Raw genomic sequence first — 18,361 nt, 5'->3', positions numbered from 1 at the left:
TGTAGCCAGGAAGCTGGAAAGGACTCCCAGCTTGTAGTGGGGTTACATGATATGAGATGCAGAAGCGTGAGAGAAATAGATCTTGAGCCTCTGGAGGTGAAAAGTTCCCATTGCAGCATTCAGATTAATTTTAGAGGTGATTTAAAAACCTTCAGTTAAAAATAATACCTAGAGTTAAGGACTTGAAAAGCTACAAAAACACTGTTGAGGGACATGGTTTAGCACCAGACATAGCAGAGTTAGAGGCTGGTTGGGCTCAATGATCTCTGTGATTCTGGGATTTGGTGAGCCACATTATCAGGGCTTGAAATGAGCTTTTCTCTCTCCCCTTTTTCACTTGATCTAGTGGGATGCATGGATCTACCTGCATGGATTAGCTGAGAATCATCAGTGTGCAAATTGTTAACATTTGAAGCTGTAGGGAGGAACTGGTTCCAGGGCTTTGGTCTCTGTCTCTTAGAAACAATCCCAGATTTCAGCTGCTCCAGTCCACCTGCAGCACTCCTTGGAAAGCTTCAGTAGTTCAAGACCTGGAAAGGAGAACTCCTTTCCCTAGGTGTAGTCTTCACCAGGCTGAGAGAGTTGGGGCTGTTCAGCCTGGAGAAGGCTCCAGGGAGACCTCAGAGCAACCTTCCAGTGCTTGAAGTACCTTTGGCTACGGCTGAGAGTGACAAGAGGAGGGGCAATGGCTTTGAGTCGGAGGAGAGGAGATTGAGACTGGAGATGAGGAAGAAATTCTTGACAGTGAGGGTGGGGAGACACTGGCACAGGCTGCCCAGGGAGGCTGTGGGTGCCCCCTTCCTGGAGCTATTCAAGGCCGGGCTGGATGAGGCTGGTGGAGATGTCCCTGCCCATGGCAGGGGCTTGGAACTGGATGAGCTTTAGGGTCCCTTCCAGCCCAACCCATTCTGTGATTCTGTGATTTTAGGTACTTAGTGCTGAGCACCCAGCTCTGTGTTTTCAGTGCCAAGGAAGGGGACAGATGCCCCACCACAGGGACGGTTTCCTGGCCAGGAGGAGAGTGGGAGAGCTGGGTCACACTGTGCTCATGTCCCAGCCCCTGGGCACTGTCCTCTCAGTCTCCACACAGCAAAGCTACCAGGATCTAATTTTGAGAGATGAGACATCTCATCTGTCAGAAGCTGAGCGAATTAGAATAACAGGATGGCTTTTTTTTTCTTCCCACCCTTAAAGCAGCCCAAAGTTTTTTATCAAGATGCCATTTATCAGCAGCTCTACCAGCCACTAGCAGTAGGCATCCTGCCAATCATTTTATGGAAATAGGGAAGGACTTTAATGTTTGGATGCCCATCTGAATCGACTCTTGTTCATGTCAGCAGATCTGATGTGAAAGCAAAGGTGCCCCTACGCAGCCTAGTTACCATCAGAGCTGTGAGTGTCAGCATTTTAGAGGCAAGGAGCACAGTGCTGAGGGTGGCCAATGTCACTGCTGTAACCTGTTTCAAAGACAGGAGCTCCTGCAGACTCTGCCTGCTCCTTGTCTCTCCAGGATTAGTTCTGCCCCAAGTACAGCAGCTTGGTTAATCTCTGCAGATAACTCTGCAGGTAGCTGCTCAGCACCATCCTCTGCTCCTAACAACTTCATCTGCTCCTCTCAGCTGGTTAGTTGCAAACACAGCCAACAGCTCTCTGAGTTAGCCTTTAAGCTTGGTCCTTTAAAGTAGTGTTGTGATGGAGCTGCTGAAGTTGGCATCCTGCTGCAGAGGGTTTTGGTCAGCAGCTTTCCCAGCTCTCCCAGCCTGTCCACACTGGCCTGGGGCATGGACAACTTCAGCTCCTACAGGAGAGAGATCCAGGCACATGCTCCACGTGGACCATTGTGAGAGGTTGTGAACACAAGTGCTACAAGGAGCTGAGGGAGCTGGGGTGTTCAGCCTGGAGAAGAGGCTGTGGGAGACTTCATTGCACTCTACAACTCCTTGAAAGGAGGCTGGAGCCAGGTGGGAACAAGCCTCTTCTCCCAAGTACCAGCTGACAGCACAAGAAGAAATGTCCTCAAGTTGCCCCATGGGAGGTTTAGGTTGGAAATGAGGAACAATTTTTTCCCCAAAAGGGTTGTCAAGCGCTGGACCCAGGCTGCCCAGAGTGGTGGTGGATTCCCCATTCCTGGAGGGGTTTCAAAGCTCTGGAGATGTGGTGCTGAGAGCCATGGTGGTGATCTGGCAGTGCTGGCTTCAGGATTGGACTGGAACTTAAAGATCTCTTTTGACCAAACCAATTATGTGATCACTTGATCCCCTCCTTGTGTTTGCTGTTTCCTCAGTCTCACAGAATCACACAATTAACCAGGTTGGAAAAGACTTCTAGGATCATGAAGTCCAAACTATCACCGAAGCCTTCTAATTTACTAACCCATGGCACTGTCTCATCCAGCCTCCTCTTGAACACCTCCAGGGATGGGGGCTCCACCACCTCCCTGGGCAGCCCATTCCAATGCCAATCACTCTCTCTGAGAAGAACCTCCTCCTAACATCCAGCCTATACTTCCCCTGGCACAACTTGAGACTGTGTCCCCTTGTTCTGTTGCTGGCTGCCTGGGAGAAGAGACCAACCCCACCTGGCTACAGCTTCCCTTCAGGTAGTTGTAGAGAGCAATGAGGTCACTCTTGAGCCTCCTCTTCTGCAGGCTGCACACCCCCAGCTCCCTCAGCCTCTCCTCATAGGGCTGTGCTCTAGGTCCCTCCCCAGCCTTGCTGCCCTTCTCTGGACACGTTCCAGCACCTCAACATCTTTCTTAAATTGAGGGTCCCAGACCTGGACACAGTACTCAAGGTGTGGGAAATGCAGTCTGAAAAGAGGCTGCAGGGACAGCTGGGACCAGAGCTGCCACCCCCCATGGCCACCCCTCACCCAAAACTACCTGAACCTGCAAGAAATCACCCCACAAGCCCTGGGAGTACATGGGGAGCACAGGGGTCAATTTGAGGTTCGAATTGTGCATGGTTTGGATCAGGGCTTTCTGGCAGTGCCTAACACCACAGTGCCACACAAGCAGGATTTCGTCCTCCTGACAATTTCACAACCACCTCGGGGACACAGAAGGCAGAGCCAGGCAGCGCTGCCAGCCAAGAGTAGGGCTGTGCCTCCCTGGCACCATCCCTCTGCTCCACAGGCATCTCCATTCCCTTCCTGCCCTCCATTTGCATAGTACTTCCATCAGCTTTTGAAGGTCAGGGTGGTTTGGAGGTGACCCTAAGGGGGGGGGGGGGGTGGGGGGGGGTGGCAGGTGGGCAGCACGCAGAGGCAGGGAGCAGGGTGCAGGCAGCTCGGGCAGCGCTGCTGTCCTCTCACGGGCGCTGCCGGCTGCTGGGGCTGTTGACAATAGAAGTGATTAACATGGGCAGGACAGGGAGAGGGAAATAAATAACATCCTAATCTCTGGCACCATCATGCCTTTGATGAGAACAAAAAATATGAGGACTGGGAGATCAAAATAACTGTATTAGAGCATGAAAAGGGAAATGCTCTTCTGAGCGCCGCCGCCGCGCTCTATCTGCTCCCGTTTGACACTGCAGTGTGCTCGGAGCACAGGCAGGCAGGAGGCTAAAGCTGCTGATTAATTTGCTTTCCCTTTTCAGCCCCTGTACGGAAACCCTACATTAGCAGAATTAGCGTTTTACCTGGCTTTGAAGATCTCTGCTTTGAAATGCACCAAGTGGTGTCAATTTTGTGTCTCTCAGAAGAATGAGAGTTGAGGTTTTGTGGAGCTTTATTCCCCCCTCACCCCAGCCCACCTCCTCCTCCTGCCTGCTCCGTGTGTGTGTGTGGTACAAGAGCTGCTCCGGGTTTTGTCTCTAATTACTGCATCACTACTCTCCAGGGCATTGCTTTAGCTGCTGCCCATACTCACCCCACTTGACTCCTAATTGCTGTTGAAGCTTCTGAGGCTGGAGATAAAAGTATTGGTGTCAGTCCTGTTTCTGTCCAAAGTCTCCTCGTCAGAGCACCAACTGTACTTGGGAGAGAAACTTGGAAAGAAGACTTGGCTGTGCCTTTTTTTCCCCCTTTTTCTCCTTGTTGCAAGGAAATGTGGGGGCATGGAGGAGGAAGGCAGCAAGGAGGCTGCCCAGGCTTCTTATGTCCATCATCCCAGCCCTGCTCCCCTAGCAGTTTAGTTATTGATTATCAAAGAGCATCATGACAGCCAAAGTGGCTGAGGGAGCTGGAGATATTCAGCCTGGAGAAGAGGAGGCTGAAGAGAGGCCTCCTTGCTCTCTACAGCTGCCTGAAAGGAGGCTGCAGTGAGGTGGGGTTGGGCTCTTCTCCCTAGTCTGAGGTGCTAGAAGGAGAGGAAATGGCCTGAAGTTGTGCCAGGGGAAGGTTGTAGGTGAAGAGCTTTACTACAGGAGTGGTTAGGGATTGACACAGGCTGCTCAGGGAGGTGGTGGAGTCCCCATCCCTAGAGGTGTTCAAGAAACCTGTGGCCATGGCACTTGGGGCCATGGATTAGCGGCCCTGGAGGTGTTGGGTCAGTGCTTGGAATTGATCTGACTGAAGCAGTTCTGTGATTCCATGTGGAGAAGCAGAGCAGCTCCACTCCCTGCCCACCCGAGCAACTTCTGATGAGTTTCCCTCTCCGAGTCCTCAGAATTGGGAGCAGGAAAAGAAGTTTATAAAATTGTGCAGGAGCAGTGGAGCGGAACCTATCTGCTCACAATGCAATTAACAGCACCAACATTTACAAAATATGATTACAAGCACTTGGGGTAAGTGCAGGAAGGATATTAGATAGCAGCGAGGGGTTGAGCTTAATGTGTGCTTTTTCCAGAGACTTGCATTTTCTTTGTGCAAATAAAGAGGCCCTAAATTCTCCATAGGCACTAAAATCAATGCAGTGGAACCATGATAACAAACACAGGCTCCACTTTTTGCTACATCCCCCAATTAATTAAGCCTTTCACGGGCATGTAATTAGGAACATTAGCAAGTCATAAAATTGCCGTGAGTCTCTAAATTATGTGCTGGCCCTCAGCAATTTGTTTTTAATTCCTTTTGAAGACAATGGCACTGCGGGGTCCCATAGATCTTCATAGCAGCCTACTGTTTACTTCTTTATGGCTCTGTGAAGATCTAACTGTTTTCTACTGCTCCCAGATGCACCCACACCGGTTTCTCTGCTTTTTCATTACCTGAGTTAGATTTAGGGGGAGAAGGCTCCGGCGTGCCCCGCGACCGTGGGAGAGGAGCGTGGTGAGGATGCTCACCGGGAGCCTGGGCTGCGACCAGCCAGCAGGCGCTGCCAGCAGTGATGCGCGGTGGTGTGGGCTGCTGAGGAGCTGCAGGAATAAGTACAGAAAGGGAGAAGCGTTCCAGGGGAAGGTTTATTTCCCTGTTACTGTGATTTACTCCTCCTTGACGAGAGCGTCTCCCCGGCGCGGAGCAGCGTTTGTGCGCTCGCAAGGGTCAAGAACAGCAGAAAGAGGCAAGGAGTGGCAGCGGATTGGTTCTGCCTGCAAACATCCTGGAGAGTTTACAGCTGGGGGGTCACCGTGGTAATACCTGGGCACGTGTTCTAATAGCAGGGTGATAGGTGATAGCCTGACAGATACATGGAACTGTGGAATCCCAGAGCTGGTTTGGCTGGAAGAGAGCTTTCAGATCTTCCAGTCCAACCCTGAACCCAGCACTGTCAGTCACCAACATGGCCCTCAGGGTCACATCTCCACAGCTTTGAAACCCCTCCAGTGATGGGGACTCCACCACTGCCCTGGGCAGCCTCTCCAGGGCGTGACAACTCTTTTGGGGAAGACATTGTTCCTCAAATCCAACCTAAATCTCCTCTGGGGCAACTTGAGGCCATTTTCTCTTGCCACTTCACCTCAGAGCAAGGGCTGTAGAATTGTCTCTGATGGGCAGAGCAAGTTCCCGCCCTTGGGAATTAAAGAATCACAGAACAGGTGAGGTTGGAAGGGGTCTTAAAGACCATCCAGTTCCAACCCCCTGCCATGGGCAGAGACACCTCTTACCAGCCCAGGTTGCTGAAGACCTCATCCACCCAGGTCCCTGAAGTAGGAAAAGGCAGAACTTGCCTCAGGATTCAGTGGGCTACCAAAGCCTGTCCATGACCCTGCTGGTTGTCCCTGCCAGGACTTTGCTGCCACTGCAGGGACCTTGGGCTTCGCTGGCAGCCACCAGGGCTGTTCATCACCGTCATCTCCCTGTGCCTCGGCTCAGCCCCCAGCCCCTGCTCCAGGTTCATTGGCATGCAGAGCCCAGCAGGAACAAAGGCACACAGAAGGATTCTGCCTCATCTCTGCGAGTCCAGAAGTGAAGTGGAGTTTGCCTTGTTCTGCGGCCGCAGTCCCCCAGGACGTGGGGAATGGTTATTAAACAGCCCAGGGAGCAGTGTCTAACCTTGAGTAAGTGTTTGCTTGTTGTCATCCACGATCTAAAGGAAATCCTGGAGAGAATACATGGTGAAGACATATATTATAGCTGGAGCCCTTTATCTCACACATGTGACTCTGCCTATCATGAAGTGCAGGGTTTTATTCTCACTAGTGGGACCAGCCCATCTCCCAGCGCCGCATATATCACAGGGAACAGCGCTGCTCCTCCTCTGCATTCATACAAATAGCTGCTTAGGACCGATGCCTGGGCCAGATACCACCAGCACACCTGTCCTTTATCTCAGATATTTGGCACCTAGCTCAACTTTCCTTTATTTAGAGGCAGGATGCAGCAGCTTTTACATATTAAAGGTGCATTTTAAAGGAGCATTTTCCATTCTAATTTGGGGGAATGGAGCTCTTCAGGGCGCTCGGGGAGCGATGTCCACCTGATTTACATTTCCCTCGCTGGAGCGGTGCTGCGGACGTGTAGCAGAGTGTAAATAACAGTGATGGATCCAGGTGTCTGTAGCAGATCCATTTTGCTTTTGACTGAAGCTTCCAGGAGAGGAAGGGGGATGGAGATCACTTTTAGAGGTGGGACCTCAATCTTCTAAGACAATGTTCAAGACACAGGAGCCAGTTCCTTCCTTCCCAGGAACTTGCTGGCAGTATAAGATGTGCAAAGTTCCAAAGAGTTCACTTCTAGTATCTGAGGGGGGGATACTTGCTGGTGATTGCCTTCAACTCTGCTCTCCTGGTGGATGCTCACCTGATGGTTTTAGAGGTGCCCAGCACCACCAGCAGACTCCAGCCTGGTGGCACATGAGCCACTTGTGAAGGATCCCACTCCCAGCTGCCTGAGCTGGAAAGGGAATTCAGTATAAATTATGAGTTGTGGCTAAGTTGCTGTTTCTGTTGTTCTCCTGCCATGAAGGTTTGGGTTTCAGCCACGTGTAGTGTGTGAAGAACAAATTTGAAGCTCGTGTGCCACAGGAAGGAAACAAAGCTTGCTCTGTGCTGCAGCTTTGGGAGCACTCAGCTCTGCCCAGGTTCCCTGTTTTCCCATGTCCCACAGTAGGTAGCTTCAGGGACAGAATTAGGATTTCTCCATCTGTTGGCATCTTGAAGGTGGCTACATGAGCCTGGTAGCAAAAAGCTGTTGGGTTGCTCTTGTAGGGGATGCATTGTGCTCAAAGGCTTTGGTGACACTGACCCAAAATGGGGAGCACAAGTTTGCTTGCCAGGTTTGCTGCTTGTAGAATTGGGGGCACCCTGTAGGCGTTTGGTCTGATTTCAGAAGTACAAGGTGCAGGTAACCAGTGGCCAGCCAAAGCCAGCAAGCCAGGCTGGGCAGGTGGCACTCCTGCTGTGCTGGATTGACCCGGAAATTCCTGCAGTGAAACCTGCCCTGGCAAGAGTGATTTGTGGTGAAATCCTGAGCTCCCAGTGAACCTTCTCATTTGTCTTTGGCTCTGCCTAAATTCCCTCCAGCTTCAGAGGTACCCAAAAAGAAAGAAAGGAAAAAAAAGTTGAAGTCCCTTGATCATCACAAGGGGAAATTAAACTTCTGGGCTTAGCCCTCATTTCCCTCAGCCTGTCCAGTGATGGGAGCAAAGCTCATTTCCTCCAGGGTCCCCTTGTCAGCTGGTTGCTCCAAACTGGAGGAGCAGGGGAGGGACTGGGTGCGTGAGTAATTGCCTGCAGGAAGGAGATGAGCTCAGATACTGGTCTGGTTTCAGAGGAGCATGAAATTAAGCAATCAGCACTTGGGGGAAATTGGGGTCGTTTGCAGACCCAAATAAACAAACTTTACGCTCTGGAGGTGGGGCAGGAGCAGAGCCCAGAAATTCTTTCATCTTCCTCACTCCTGAGAGTGCAACCAACCTCCACGGGAGAAGGATCCCTCCCAGCTTGGGTAGGAGAATAGGTGGAGGTCTCCCTGGTGTCTTTGCTTTGGAAGAATTTGTCTTCAGAACATGCCTTGCAGCAGTTTTTGGTCAGAAAGGGCTCCTTCCACCTCTCCACTCCCTCTGCCTCTTTGTCCACTCCTGCATCCAGGTGCTGGTGACACTTTTTGCTCTGATACTGTGACACAGCCCCATGGGGACTTTTGCTGTGGGTGTGTAGTGACAGCATCTCCTGCAGGCCTTGGCCTCAGCTCCAAGGGTGCTGCTCCTTTGGCACTGCACCATCTACTCTGAGAGAGGAGCCAAGGTACAGTGAGGCTATGCAGATCCTTGGCCTCACCTGGTAGGACCATTCTTGCTTCTTCTCTTTACCCAAGCAAAGATGTTCTGGGGGTATTTATTGGCTTCTCTCCATCTTCCTTTGATTCTTGAGTAACCTCTGTCATCACAGAGGCACCATGGGCTTGAGTTTGGTCCCTGTTACCTCTCTGAGCACTGCTGTGTGTCACCTATGAGCTGTGTAGGAGAACTCACCATGTGCTCACTGCCCTCTCCGAGCCTGATTTGGGCAGCCCTCAGAGCACCCTGTAAGGAACAGTTAATAGAGGGGGGTTGGATGAACAAGTGAGTGCTGGAGCCAAGATTCTCTTCCAGCTCAGTTCAAATGTAATTGGTTTGATCATATATTTCTCGTGATGATGCCTCAGTGAACATTTGAAACACAAACAGGCTCCACATGGCTTCTGAGATCCAGACTGAACAGCGTGGCTGTTCTGCAGGCAGCTCCTCAAAACCAGGATGTGGTGGCCAAGAGCTGTGGGAAGAAGGCAACCGTGGGCATTGGCACAGGCTGCCCAAGGAGGTGTGGAGTCCCCATCCCTGGAGGTGTTAAGAAACGTGTGGCCATGGCACATGGAGACTTGAATTGGTGGTTTTGGTGGTGTTGATGGTTGGACTGAATGGTCTTAGAGGGTTTTGCCAGCCCAAACAGTTCTATGATTCCATGATTCTGTGGTTCTGTAATTCTATGATTAAGGGATGCCAAGCTGCCAGAAGTGAGGGAAAATGCACCTCCCCACTAAACAAGGTCAATGCTAGAGCCTGGTGGGATGGGATGAGCTTGGGTGAAGCCCTGGCCCAGGATAGCTGTGTGTGGAGTGGCTGTAATGCGAGGGAACGCTGCTCAGGAGTGATTGACAAGAGAATGAAGCAGCTCAGCGTCAGGCACAGGCAGTGACTCTGCTCTGCTCAGATCCCAGCCATACACTGGCTCTGAATCATGAGGCTTGCGACCAGCAGGCATAAATTTCTGCTATACAGATGAGAACTGTGCCTGGGAGACAGAACATCTATCTCCTTTGCACTTATCTGCCACCGTGACACAAACAATCAGAGATGATTCTCTGGCACAACAAACAGCAAAGTGTCTTCTTTGTCTTTGCCTCAAAGGAAAACACTATAACACATCTTTTTTTTTTTTTTTTCCCTTTGGCCCTGCTTTTATCACTTACTTTTGTTCAATAATCTCCCTGCCCAATATACAGGACTTGGCTCCCTGTGTGTAATGGGAAACCTGCCCTGCTCCCAGCGTGGAGCGTGGGGAGGAGATCAATGCCCTGTCAGCAGGGCTCTGCGTGCTGTGCAGCAGCCCCTGGCTTAACCCCACAGCTCTCTGCGTTGGAGCTGGATTTTCTTTACTGCCACAGAGCCTTGGCTGTCTGGGGATGGGGAAGAAGGAACCTTGACTGACAGAGAGGGGCCACAGGACTGACACGGCTTTGGGTCTGTGAATAACCTCAGCTGCACTGGGGGATGTTACCAGGCTACATGAAAAGGTTAATTCCTGATATCCAGCAGGGTCCTTGTGGCATAGCAAAGGCAATCCAAAAAGCACCACGGCTGCATCTTAACCTCTGTTTGGGTGCTAATTCTGGAACCTTCTGGCAAACAGCAGCACAGCTCCTCAGGACCATGGAGTGCAGCAGTGGGGCTGTTGGGGTTTGACTGGATCCAGCTTTAGGTGGAGAGGAGGTAGGAGAAGTTGAGTACAATCACAGAGTCATGGAATGGTGGGGGTTGGAAGGGACCTCTGGAGACCAACCCCCTACCATAGCACGACCTCTGGAGCCCAACTCCCTGCCAGAGCAGGGTCACCTAAAGCAGATTACACAGGACACATCTAGGTGGGCCTTGAAAGTCTCCAGGGAAGGAGACTCCACTACCTTTCTGAGCAGCCTGCTCCAGGGCTCTGCCACCCTCTTGGTACAGAAGTTCCTTCTCATGTTTAGAGGGGATTTCTTATGTTCAGGTTTGTGCCCAGTACCTCTTGTCCTGTCTGCTGCAGCTCCCACCTGGTGACAAGGGTCAGGCAGCTTCCACTTGATGATGGCACTGGGGCAGCCAGGCCTAGAGCTGTAGAAGTGAGAGGCCAAGGTGGAGGGGTCACAGCAGGAACTGATGAGGGAACTGGGATTGTTCAGCCTGCAGAGAAGGAGATTGAGAGGGAAGACCACCTGGCTCTCTACAGCTCCATTAAAAAAGGTTGGAGGTACATGGGGTTGGTCTCTTCTCCCAAGGCTCAAGCAATAGGACAAGAAGAAATGGCCTTGAGTTGCACCAGAGGAGGTTGGACACGAGGAACAATTTCTTCCCTAAGGGGGTTGTCAAACCCTGGCCCAGGCTGCCCAGGGCAGTGGTGGAGTCCCCATCCCTGGAGGGGTCTCAAAGCCGTGGAGATGTGGTGCTGGAGGGACATGGTTTAGTGGTGACTTGGCAGTGCTGGGTTAAGGGTTGGACTCTTAAAGCTCTCTTCCAACCAAAACCATTCCACGGTCCTAAGGTCTCTTCCACCCAAAAGAGGTCTGTGCTTCTGTGAGGGTGCATCCCTCAGACAGGCATGTCTGAGCCTCTGGGCTTGCCTGGCACAGCCTGGCCGTGGCTGTGAGGCAGCCTGTCCCTCCCTGCTGCCTCCTGCTCGGACATGATTTGTCAGGCGTTAGCAGCACTCTCACTGGCCCCTATTTCAAAAGGAAAAATGGAACCCACTTGCACCTCGGATGCAGACAGTCCCCAGCACAATATTTCCTCCACCTCCTCCCCAGATAAGCCCCCTCTGCAGATGATGTATGGTACCACTTACCTTTCACAGTGCTGCACCTAGCAAGGCATGGGCAGAGCTGCTGTGGTTAGGCACTGAGAAACCCATCACTTAAACCAGAAAATTGGGTGGATGGGTGGAGTAGAGCAGAGGCCAAGCTAGTTATGGCAAGGGCTCACTCCCAGGCAGGGGCCAAGCTAGTTATGGCAAGGGCTCACTCCCAGACAGGGGCCAAGCTAGTTATGGCAAGGGTTCACTTCCAGACAGGGGCCAAGCTAGTTATGGCAAGGGTTCACTCCCAGACAGGGGCCAAGCTAGTTATGGCAAGGGCTCACTCCCAGACAGGGGCCAAGCTAGTTATGGCAAGGGTTCACTTCCAGACAGGGGCCAAGCTAGTTATGGCAAGGGTTCACTCCCAGACAGGGGCCAAGCTAGTTATGGCAAGGGCTCACTCCCAGGCAGGGGCCAAGCTAGTTATGGCAAGGGTTCACTCCCAGGCAGGGGCCAAGCTAGTTATGGCAAGGGTTCACTCCCAGACAGGGGCCAAGCTAGTTATGGCAAGGGTTCACTTCCAGACAGGGGCCAAGCCAGTTATGGCAAGAGCTCACTCCCAGACAGGGGCCAAGCTAGTTATGGCAAGGGTTCACTTCCAGACAGGGGCCAAGCTAGTTATGGCAAGAGCTCACTCCCAGACAGGGGCCAAGCTAGTTATGGCAAGGGCTCACTCCCAGACAGGGGCCAAGCTAGTTATGGCAAGAGCTCACTCCCAGACAGGGGCCAAGCTAGTTATGGCAAGGGCTCACTCCCAGACAGGGGCCAAGCTAGTTGTGGCAAGGGTTCACCCCATGAGCAGGGACACCTCCACTAGCCCAGGTTGCTCAAGGCTTCATTCAATCTGATGCTGAACAGGGGCATCCACAGCCTCCCTGGGCATCCTGTGCCAGTGTCTCCCCACCCTCACTGTCAAGAATTTCTTCCTCATCTCCAGTCTCAATCTCCCCTCCTCCAGCTCAAAGCCATTGTCCCTCATCCTGTCACTGCAAGCCCTTGTCAAAAGTCCCTCCCCAGCCTTCTTGTAGACCCCCTTCAGGCTCTGGAGGTCTGTGTGCTGTCCAAGGCTCCTCTTCCAGCACAGGCAGATGAGCAGGGACGCAAATCGCCTCCTGCATCCTTTATTGATCCAAATCTTTGTAGATTTACCATGAATTTCAGCCCTCACAAAGTCTTTTGGGCAGTGCAAGAGAGAAAGGAAGGATTTCCAGTGCTGCCCCTGTGCACTGCAGCCCGCACAGCCTGGGGTCACCCAGTGAGCAGCAACCCACCCCCCGAATTCCAGGCTAAGACACACAAATGAAGCATCATTTCCTGACTTCTCTGAATCGATACCTACTTGATGGTGACTTAAAAACAGCAGACAGCTTTGCTAGACCGAAGCCCCTGGATAAATGAAGTTGTCATTGACTTCTGGTGTATCAGGTCTGTGTGAGATCCTAATTAGGACAGGATCACAGTAACGGGGGGAGATAATAGACCTATTGGATCAAGTCTGTCTGCCTGCACTCGCAGCATTTCATCCCCTAATACAAGCTGTACCTGGCATTAAGGATGAAATCGCCCAAATCTTGTGGCTTGTGATTAAAAAGTGCACAAAAGGAATGGAAGCATTGCCTGGGAATTTATCAGGGGGTGTTTGATTTCTCTTCTGGCTTCTGTTTGTCTTCCCTGCTCTAGGAAAGAAAAGGCTTTCTGCTGAAAAATCCAAGGCTCTGGGTAAAGCTGTGGATATTTTTCCACTGCAGTGTGGGGCAAGTTAGGAGAGGAGATGCTCTGTTGCATGGCCAGGCAAGGAGGGTGCCACAGCATCTCGGGAAGGGTCTGGAGAACAGGGCTCGTGGACAGCAGCTGAGACATCTGGGAGTGTTTAGTTGCTCTCTACAGCTCCTTGAAAGGAGGCTGCAGTGAGGTGGGGTTGGGCTTTTCTCCTTAGTCTCAGGTGACAGAAGGAGAGAAAATGGCCTGAAATTGTGCCGGGGAAGGTTAGGCTGGAGATGAGGAGAAATGTCTTTGCTGCAAGAGTGGTCAGAGATTGGAACAGGCTGCCCAGGGAGGTGGTGGAGTCCCCATCCCTGGAAGTGCTCAAGAAGTCTGTGGCCATGGTCTGGGACATGGTGTAGTGGCCGTGGGGGTGCTGGATTGAAAGTTTGGCTCGATGATCTTAGAGGGCTTCTCCATCCTAACAACTCTGGTTCCCTGATTCTATCTCCAGCCCCAGGATGTCCATACAGAGGGCAGGGACAGAGCAGCTGCCTTCTGCCCTGGACTCCTTTCCAGGACCACATCTCACCCACCCAGATGTGGCTCAGGATTTCTCAGGGTGGATATGCAGGGGAGGGTGGTGGAATTCAAGTCAAGTTTATAAGTAATGCAGCTTCACATCAGGTTGTTTCCTGGAAGTCAGATCCATTTTAAGAGCAGTGATGAAACAGGGCTTCAGAATCCACTCTATGAGCATCCAAATTAAAATCTAAATAGGATGCAGCTCTCAGCCTGGCTGTGTCTTTACATGTCAGCCCTCGTTATCCTCAGCTGGCACCGCTCCGCAGCCTTCCTCCCGAGCCTTCTCCCTGCTGCATGCAGAGATAGCTTCCTCCATCTGCATCCCATCCAGTGTTGAGAGGTACTGGTGTCTGCTTGGACACTGGCATGGTCAGGTGTGCCCCTTAGGGGACCAGAATTCCCCACTTCTGCCCTAAAGCGCCGCAATCTGAGCTCCACCTTCAGTGTCTACTTAGCAAGGTGTGGCTGAGTTAAGGAAGGCTTCAGGGTCTTTCCACCACCACTGACCTTGGGGAGTTGTTTTACCCTTCCTGTGTCAGCCCTGGCAGCCTGCAGAGCTCTCTTTGCAGTGAGGGCTGCAGGCTCTACCATGCAACATGTTTGGATAAAATCTAACCATGGGTTGGGTTTCTCAGAAACTGCTGCTGGAGCAGCATCAGGAGGAGTGCTGGAGTTGTGGGGCCAGAGGTGGGGTCATGGCATGAGACCCACCTGTCACCTTGTTTTGTTCCACCCTTTTAAGCTTGGGGGGTTATATAGAAACCTTTGCATGGCCTCGAGGAGGGAGCAGTCAGATGGCTCTCACCGACAGGTCCAGCAGGCAGGTCCTGGGTCTCCATCCTGTGGCTTTCCCCACCATACCATCTCCTACCCCTCCATGCCATACTCCTTCCTCCCCATCCTCCTACCTCCCAGTCCTAGCTCTCTGCAGTTGCAGGAGGGGGTTTATTTGAGAGGAGGAAGGGGAGCAGTCACAGGGAGGATTGGGAGCAGCACCAGGAGCTCTGCCTTTAGCGGAGCTGCAGTGACTCTGGAGGGAGGCAGGGATTTACCCTTTCTGCACAGATTTAGGAACAGGACACAGCAATATAGAACATGATGTGTAAGAGTCATGTGCAGCTTGTCAGTGCAGCAGAAAGGGTGAAAACCCCTCAGCTGCCCCCCAACCTACCTTGGCAGTGGGGCGAGGGGGCAGCTAGGGTGTGGGACATCCTTAGGACACTGACTGGGGTCTCCTCTGGCATCCCAGCACTGCTCCCCACTACAGCTCCCCGTGTGCCATGCTCCCCACCACAGAACCATGGCAGGCTCTAGCTCAGGTGAGAAGGTGGAGAGTCTGGAGGAAATTATCATGAGGGACTTAAAACTGCGAGTGGGGATGAAGCAAGTTTGGCCATAAATAATCCCACACCTGGCCTTTTAATTCAGTTATCTCCTGGTCAGGAAAGTGGGATCTGCTGTGTGCTGTGGTGGTGCCAAGTTAATTACTTGAAAATGAGTGCCTGGGGTTGGACCAAGAATTCCTCATCAGCATTCAGCACCAGTGCCACGGCCTGAAGGAGAGCCCAGCGCATGCTCGCTGCAGGGAGCGTTAAGGGAGGAGAGGAGACGCTCAGTGGCTTGGCTTTGCTTTTGAGCATGCTGGGGCAGGCAAAAGCACCGAAGATGGCCCGTGGTGGCTTTGGTGTCTGCAGACTGTCCCGGCGACAGGCCTTAGCAGGGGAGAGGATCGGCTCCAGGCATGGAGCTGAAGGGTTTGGGGTCAACAGAGCTGAGCATCTCCTGGCCAGATGCCAAGGCTGGGGGTGCTGAGCCCGTGCATAGCAGCAGCTTGAGAAGCAAGAAAGGGGAGCACGTCCAAGCCACACGGCTGAGAGGCTGCCTCTGCTCTGGACTCCCCCCTTCAGCAGCTGGGTCTGGTAATTCCACTTCTGGTGCCTTTCAGCGGGAGCTTTTGCTGCGGGCTTGGGATTTGTTAACCCCCCTCCGAGCTTTACAGAGCTGCTGGGATGATGCTCTGGCCTCTGGCAACGTCCAGCCCTGCCCTTGCTTGCCCGACACTGTCAGGAGCATCCCTGTGCCCCTGTCCTCAGGCCAGCAGCGGGGCTGGCAGCAGGATGAGGAGGACAGGCTGTGAAATCCGCATCCTCTCCCTCCCCCTTCCCATCCCACCAGCGCTCGCCAGCTGAATACAAATGCAGACATTACAGGGGAGAGAGAGAGGGAAGGGAGAAGGTGCAGCTCCAATACTAAATAGCTGGGCCCTTTAAGCTGTTTGGCCAGACCTTATCGGGGAAAGGAGGGGGAAAAGAGAAATAGTCTCTGTAGGGTTTGTGAGTCATTGCTTCGGATGTGTAAACAGAGGGCGGCAGCTTACACAGCAAACAGCCTGGAATAGCTTGAGGTGATTAACAGTTGTTTGATTCCTCCCAGATTTCCACATGCTTATGCCAATCCAACTGGGAAAGGCAGAATAAATATTTTGAAATATGCCCCCTTCTTTTGTAAATGAGGCATGATGAGTGGCTGCTTAGCCACTTAGCTCCGACTCACAGCCCTGCTTTGTTCAGCAAACAGCAGCAGAAGGGCAGGGCTGGCTGCAAGATGAGGCTGCAGGGGTGATGGTGCACCAGTAGCCCCTCACATCACACCCTGGGCTCTCTCTGCCAGCAGTGCCCCCCACACCCGAGTGTTTGTGCCCCAGTTTACTGAAGGGGGGGAAATGCAGTTCAGCAATATACAGGAGACAAAGCAGATCAGCAGCCTCCTGCTTCCCAGCCCTGGCATTCTCACCTTAATGCCCCTGATTCCCTCTCCCTCAGAGTGCTTGGGTGCCAGCTCTGCTCGAGGCTGTTTGTGTCTAAATCAGACTCACAGAATGGTAGGGTTGGAAGGGACCTCTGGAGATCAGAGTCCAACCTCCCAGCCAAGGCAGGGTCACCAGATTTTGCCTCCACCAGATAAATGCACAAAGGTGAGCAAGTACCAGCTTAGCTCTCTTGCACTAAATTGGGCTTCAAGGAGATGACTGCACCCTCAGGCAGCTGCTGGCAGCTCCATCTCCTCCAGAGGGCCAGCTCCTGGCTTCACAGCTGGGAAGGCCTTTGTTACCGAGAACCTGTGCTGGGCTAGCAGCTGGGATGACAGAGCCATTAAGGTTGGAAAGGCCTCTCAGATCATCCAGTCCAACCCTCAGCCCAGCACCACCCTGGCCACTACACCATGTCCCCGTGTGCCATGGCCACACCTTGCTTGAACACCTCCAGGGATGGGGACTCCACCACCTCCCTGGGCAGCCTGTGCCAGTGCCTGCCCACTCATGCAGCAGGAAATAGTGGTGACTTGAGGGTCTTAAAGGTCACTTCCAACCAGAATGATTCTGTGATGTTATGCAAGGAGGCTTCTGGGATTTCAGGTGTGCCAGGACACAGGAATAGGAAAGTCAGGATGGCAACTGTCCAGTGATGGGGTGCAAGGCCCAGGGGCTGCAGGGGTTTAGCCTGTGGCAGCCTCTGTCTCACTTCTGCAGGAGCTTCCCTACCTCACACCTAACCATCTAAACACAAGGAGGAGGTTCTTTAACTGAAGGGTGCTGGAACCTGGAGCAGGCTGCCAGAGAGGTTGTGGAGTCTTCTTCTGCAGGCATTCAAAACCCACCTGGGTGTGTTCCTATGTGACTTGCTCTAAATGATCCTGCTGAGAGGTTGGACTGAATAATCTCCAGAGGTCTCTTCCAATCCCTACCATTCTGGGATTGATGTTTGTGGCCAAAGAAAACTTTTTTCTCCTTTCAGATGAGTTTCAGCACCCAGAGCTGGATTTCCCTTCCTTTAGTCACGAGTGAAAGGCAGTAAAGCAGGAAGAAATACTGGATCACTTGAACCACAGAGGGTCTGTTCAGCAGTTCCTCTGTTCATTCCCATTACAGGCAAGGGGGAGAATATCTCAGATTTAGTCCCAGTTTTATAACCACACTTCCCAACCCACCTGGGGACCACAAAAGTGCTTTCCATGCATTAATGAAGCAAACAGTGCCACCTCCAACGGGACAGTTAGGTTTTATCTCCCCTCTGCACGTGGCCAGACTGTGAATCACCTACTCAATGTCACAGTCTGGGTTCCACCCAGGGACCACGATCTGTTGGTGTCCCAGATTTTAGGGACCAATCCCAATGTGCCAAAAAAGCCCTTTTATTCACTCTGATTTTACACAAGACAAAATCTCCTTTTCCACCTGGACAACCTGGCACACAATTTTATCAGGGCTTTGTCTTTGCTCAGAGTCTCCAGAAAAGCCTGAGCTGGGATCCAGCTGCTGTTACTCCCCCATCCCTTGTTTTTCCTGCTGGGGGGGGATCATTTTGCTGCAATCTTCCTTCTCCCAGCCACTGGCCAGCTCTCACTTCCCCCAGAATTGCACTTTCTTTGCAAAACTGACTTAAAAAAAGTGGCAGAACTTGTGTCCCATACGGCAGCAGGAATATTAAGGCTGAAGGGAAGTGCTTTATTTGCCAGATAAATAGGCCTGGTGACACTTTGGATATGTAGAAGGTGGTGAATAATTTCTTCTGCTTGGGCTATATATCCTTAGAGGACTCGATGAATTTTTCATTCTGGAAGATGTGTTCGGGTCATTAATTGCAGTTTGCCACCAGTCTGTTCCACTT

The 18,361-nt window shown here is 52.2% G+C and overlaps 1 long non-coding RNA gene across 1 annotated transcript in view; it reads left to right on the top strand.

Annotated features, from left to right (window-relative positions):
* LOC135187372 (uncharacterized) overlaps positions 1-6,380 on the top strand; it is a 50,001-nt gene extending 43,621 nt beyond the window's left edge. The window contains exon 3 of the long non-coding RNA XR_010307326.1: positions 6,109-6,380. This is a non-coding gene — a long non-coding RNA (uncharacterized LOC135187372). The remainder of the gene's footprint in view (positions 1-6,108) is intronic.
* Positions 6,381-18,361: the final 11,981 nt, after the last annotated feature.

Source organism: Pogoniulus pusillus, chromosome 27, assembly GCF_015220805.1.
Source record: "Pogoniulus pusillus isolate bPogPus1 chromosome 27, bPogPus1.pri, whole genome shotgun sequence".
NCBI lineage: Eukaryota > Metazoa > Chordata > Aves > Piciformes > Lybiidae > Pogoniulus > Pogoniulus pusillus.
The sequence above is the reverse complement of the archived record's forward strand: the minus strand, read 5'-3'. Positions and strand labels throughout refer to the sequence as shown.